At 33.1% G+C, this 5,839-nt stretch overlaps 1 non-coding gene across 1 annotated transcript; it reads left to right on the top strand.

Annotated features, from left to right (window-relative positions):
- The first annotated feature begins 2,325 nt into the window (after positions 1–2,325).
- TRNAA-UGC (transfer RNA alanine (anticodon UGC)) lies at positions 2,326–2,397 on the top strand. Its single transcript has one exon. It is a non-coding gene; the product is annotated as a tRNA-Ala (tRNA).
- The last annotated feature ends 3,442 nt before the right edge of the window (positions 2,398–5,839 follow it).

Genomic DNA, 5,839 nt, shown 5'->3' with positions numbered 1-5,839 from the left:
TTCTATTTTAGCTAAAAATATAAAGAATTGTGATACACAACTCATAAAAGGCAAAAACAACTGATTAAATGGGCACAACAATTTGGGTAGTAGCTTTGGATGGTTCGCAACTAGTTTGTCTGACACTAGTTTCTTGACTTCAAGACTTGGGTATGATCATTAGGTTTTCCAATATTAAATAGTCAATAAATATTACTTTTTTGTCACTTAAGGATTAGCTATGGTTCATCATCTCCAAGAATTGGTGTTCAGAAAACTCACCTAAGGCAAAAAAAACTGCTAAACCCACCCTCCTGTTGTCTTCGGGTCAAAATGACCCATGGCATAGTTTAACTAACCATAAAAACCAATAAAATAATGTTTTTTCGGCCTGATTTTTTTTTTACTTTTCCTAACTAATCCCGAATATTTAAAAATTAAAAAAAAATTCGCAGAAACATTTCTGTGTTAGCAGTACAAAAAAATGCACAAAGATTGTCTTCCGGGTCAAAATGACCCATGATAAAATTTTAACAGAATTGAAACTTACAAAAGTAGTTGCGTAAATAAAAATGTTTCTTTGTTTGATTAGTCTCTCTAATACGCAATTTATAACGATTATAAGATAAGCTGTCCATACATCAACACACAGCACTCAAAAAAAGCAAATGCTGAACTCAAATTGAGAAAATCTCAGATAACCATGATAACTGAACCTTACATCATCGAAGGGTCAACAAATAGTCTTAACTTAAGTGGATACACAATTCACAGTAAACCTGGAATACATCCAAGGGCATGCATAAGAACATCCGATAAATTGAATGTGTAGTTTGTCCCCGAATTTTCTAACAAAGATGTTTGTACCGTATGTCTAAATATTGAGGATTCAATTACGTATATATGTGTGGCCTATCTTGATCAGTTGCTGTCTATTGAGGAAGAAACATTGTTAACTCTCATTAATCATTGTGAATGTAAGCAAAATCCACATCTCCTAACCATGGACTCTAACGCACATAACCATCTGTGGGGAGTAAATATACCGACACAAGGGGAGAAACTCTAGAGAATATTATAGATGAAAATAATCTTGTTGTCCTAAATGAGGGAAATGAACCAACATTTGTTACTCAACGAGCCAGTTCGACCATAGACATCACTTTAGTGAATCATTATGCCTTTAAAAAATTTGAGGTCACAGGATGGCATGTAGATCTTAGGCCTTCAATGTCGGACCATCGGTTTTTAATTTTGGGGGGTGTAAACCAATTACTGATCGATCAATAAATCTCAAGAGAGCCTGCTGGGATACCTCTAGGTTGCACTCAGAAAAAGATTCGTTACCTGAAATACTCCCTAATGTGAATACAATTGACCAATGTACAGCATCACTGATCAAAATAATAGAAAAAGCGCTTGATTTTGCTTGTCCTGTACGGAGAACAATGAAAGCAAAGTCGGTACCATGGTGGACAAAACATCTTGCCACCCTAAGGTACAAACTTAACAAACTCGAGCCAAAGCGTAATTATAGCTCACGTAGAGAAGAATACTTTACCACAAGAAATGAATATCGAGCAGCTCCCAGGAAGGAGCAAAAAGAATCATGAAGAAATTTCTGCACCAAAGTGGAAAGTCCCAAAGACATCGCTATGCTCATCCGAAGTCAAAACTCTATTTTAAATTATATTGGTCTCCTTAGAAAGGATCGGGGTTATACACTGTCACCCAATGAATCATTGAAATTACTGATGGAGACTCACTTCCCTGACTGTTCAATAGATAGTGTCCTTGAGGCACCGTTGCGGGTCACAAACTTTGATATTGACTTTGTAGACACTAATAGGGTGAGAGAGTCATTTAACTTCTTTGAACCTTACAAAAGTTCGTGACCAGATGGTTTAAAACCAATCGTACTACAACAGCTTGGGACAATATAGTCGATTATATCTCAAAGCTGTATCAAGTTGTTCTCAGTACTGGATAAACTAAAGCTTTAAACCATGTAGCGAAACGCAACCATTAGCCTGAGAAAATATGTAGACTAATGTTCTAGTAGGTATCAAATGGGAAGCAAACCCATACAGTAATTTTTATTTGAAATATAGAAGATTATGATTTCTATATTAGAATCACTATCCTCCAAAACCATATTATCATAGGAAGATGATTTTTTTTTTTTTAAGTAAGCACTAATCAATGGTTCCATATATCTTTCTCCCGTCCTTTGCTCTTACTCACTTGATGCCCACCTCTATACATAGAATTAGTATATTTGAATTCATCCACAGAAACCTGTAAATATTCTGATTTTAATAATGTCAGAACAAGCTAATAACACAAGGGGATGTAGCGCAGTGGTAGCGCGTTCGCTTTGCATGTGAAAGGCCCCGGGTTCGATCCCCGGCATCTCCATTTTTTTTACATCAGTATTTGGCAAACATATTTATTTTCTTAGTTAGAGATTGATATAAAACGGGCTTATTATATTAAGTACAATATTTAATTCCATATTCAACGAATATAATTCATTTTGGAATAATGGTTGGAACAGAATAGCAACACTTGGTATTGATTATTTCAAAAATACACGTTCTTGGAACGAAGAAAATTTTTATTTCAATCCAAGTGATAGAAACCGTAAATTAATTTATCAATACCAAGTTTATCTCCTTACCTCCACGCGTTAGGAAACTTGGTTAAAACCAGTAGAGTACTGAGTCAAGCACTCTAATTCAATCAACAATTTTAGTAATGGGATGAATACAAAGAATGATGCCATTCAAGAAGCAAAATATGTTTTAAAGTGTGAGTCGCTTTTGTCAGAAATATTGATAATGCATTACAATTTGAATCGGATCCAAGTAACTATAAGTATTGGAAAATTAATTACCTCTACTCATAAGCGTAACAATTGTTGAAGATATATGTGACGATACTACACTTGAACTGTTCAAAAATAATTGTCTGGAGGTAATTGAGAAGAACAAGGGATACATCAAACTAAGGCAAGTTTCCTTGATCACACAATTATATAATATTTATTAAAAATAATATAATTAAATTTTGGAACAAAACTACATAAATGTCAAGTTATTCTCCCACCTGTACCTATAATCACGCGTTAGAAAACTTGGCTCAATGCAGTAGAATACTACTCCAAGTACTTCAATTCAATCAAAAATTTCATTAATGGTATGAATGAAACAGTGATATAATCTAAGAAGCAAAGTATGTTTTAAAGATTGAGCCACTTTCACAGAAATATTAGTGATTCAATAAAATTTGAATCAGATCCAAGTAACTATTTAAGAATTGGAAGATAAATTAATCTCTGAAATTAATAAACAATTTAAATATGCTGGTGATCACAAATCGGATATTTACTGTTTTCTACCAAATCACCACAACTATAAGTTAAAGGAAAAAACATGGCTCACTACACAACGGAAGAGTTGGCCCCAATCATCTGACGCACCAATTTTCTCATATTTTATTGAAAATATGTATACTTGAAAAACTACTCCGGGTCAATGGATTGTTAACGTATATCAAAGAGCTTTGAATAGAATAAAAGAAAAGATGTAAGACAATAATATTTTCGTTGCATGAGATTAGACTAGAAATCATCAAGGGAGGGCAAAGATGGCAATTTTAATTGGCCCTTAAGACAAACATTTCTGTGCGAGACCTTACGTTATCGACTTGGTTGATATTGATATTTCAAACGCAAACAAAGTAAAGAACATCGTCTTTAGCTCAGTTTATAAGTTATTGGGAGAAGATTTTGGACTGTGTAGAGTTTAAGTTTTCATCACTGATGCCGCCTCGTTTTGTTTCAAATCAGGAAAAGATCTTCAAAAAAAAATCCTGGGATTGATTCAGATTATATGTGTTGGTTACGGACTATATAGGGTTACAGATATGGTTCAACAAAAGTTTACTCTAACGAATAAACAAATTTCCAGTGTGAAGGATATGTTTTGAATTCTGGAAGAAGAAAGCGAGTATTTACTGCAATTACCCTCCCTCCATCACGAATTATAACAAGAACTTGATTAAAAGCAGTGGAGTACTACTGCCATCACTTAAACGTCTTCAGAGAATATTTAAACAGCCTTGATGAAGATTTGGCAGCAACCAGGAGAACACAAGAAGTAATTAATAATGATTCCTTAAGAGAAGAAGTCGTATTTATGCAGGAAAATTTTCGTCAAATACCTTTGGCAATAACTGTACTTGAGGAAAGATTGCCTTTTCTTACCAGCCTAACCATAGTAGAAAATCTGACTCAAAATTTGAAGGAACAGTCATTCAAGACCAAGTTAAAAGAAGTGCTTCAAAAGAACCCAGGCTAAGTGAAACTAAGGAACTCTTAAAAGAGTTACCAAACTAATTGCAACAAATGTTTTGTTATCATTTCATTGTCAACACGTAAATATTAACAATATTTTTAAAATAATTTGTGAAAACCTTACATACAAAAAAAAATTTATATCCGAAAAAAAAACAGAGGAACCAGATGGTTGAAGTTGTATACGCAAAACACGATTCCCACAGCCCTAGTAATAGTCAAACATGAATGTTATATGTCCTAAAAAGCGAGAGCGGTTTTTTGCAATTGGAAATCTTTATAATACTGGAAGCTCTCATCCTACTTGAGGAGAAAACATATCATATATAAATAAATAACCTATAACTACAAAGTATGTAAAGTTGTTTCGTGATGAAGTTTGAGATAAAGTATTAACTTTAGATTTGGTTTTGTAAGTACAATAATTCATTACGTTTCTTGCCTTCGATAAATAATGTTGTGTAAAATCCTTAAAAATTAAAATGTATTTAAAGAAATAAACTAAAATCATGGATTGGTGATAATGGTGGTAAAAATATATGAAATATCGAGGATTCTAAATTTTTGGCATGCCGTCTTTGTAATTATGAAACTATAGTCCTGAAGATACTCAAGGTAGAACATAATAGTAAAACCAAAATGGAAATAAAGCAGCCAAAAACCTTAAATAACATTTTTCAATGATATTGCATGTCACTTTTCTAGCTCATGTTCTGATCATAATAGCAGCACTCTGTCCGATTATTTCGAAAATACAAAACACTAATCTCCGAAGTGAATAAAGTATTTTATTTCTACACTGATAGGCATAAAGTAGTAATGCCCCTCCCACCAGCACCTATCCCCACGCCTTAGGGACCCTGGCTTTAAGCATTTTGAATACTATAGCAAGCACTTTAATTCCGTCAAAGAGTACATAAGTGGTAAGGATGAAAATAATTATGCAATAAAAAAAGCAAAATATGTTGTGAAGAATGAGTCATTTTTGTCAGAAATAATATTTATTCAGCACAACTTGAATCAAATACAAGTTACGATTAAAGCATAGGAAAAGAGAATCCCGCTTCTCACAAGTGTAAAAAATCGTTGAAAATCGATGCCTAGATATTACACTTGAACCTTTCAATAATAAATGTCTCGAAGTGATAAAGAAAAACAAGGAATGCATCAAATTGAGAGAATTGGCACCTTGGAACCATTAATCACGAAAGTGAATTTTTTAAATACAAAAACATTCCTATTGTTAACTGTGAGAGTTTTTAGTGATAGATGTACCAAAAAGGTCCCATTTGACGGAGGGTCACTTGAAGGATATTATGATAGATAAAAATGATAGGAAGATTGAATTATGAAACGTTAGAGATTATTGAAGATATTTATATGATCTCATAAGTCATACAAGTATTATTATTATTATTTACAGTAATGAATAAATCATTATTTTCTGATTATCTTCTTATTTTTCATTTCTTTTGGTCCAATCTTAAAATTATGCACTTGGAT

The sequence above is a fragment of the Lepeophtheirus salmonis genome, chromosome 1 (assembly GCF_016086655.4).
Source record: "Lepeophtheirus salmonis chromosome 1, UVic_Lsal_1.4, whole genome shotgun sequence".
Taxonomy (NCBI): Eukaryota; Metazoa; Arthropoda; class Copepoda; order Siphonostomatoida; family Caligidae; genus Lepeophtheirus; species Lepeophtheirus salmonis.
The sequence above is the reverse complement of the archived record's forward strand: the minus strand, read 5'-3'. Positions and strand labels throughout refer to the sequence as shown.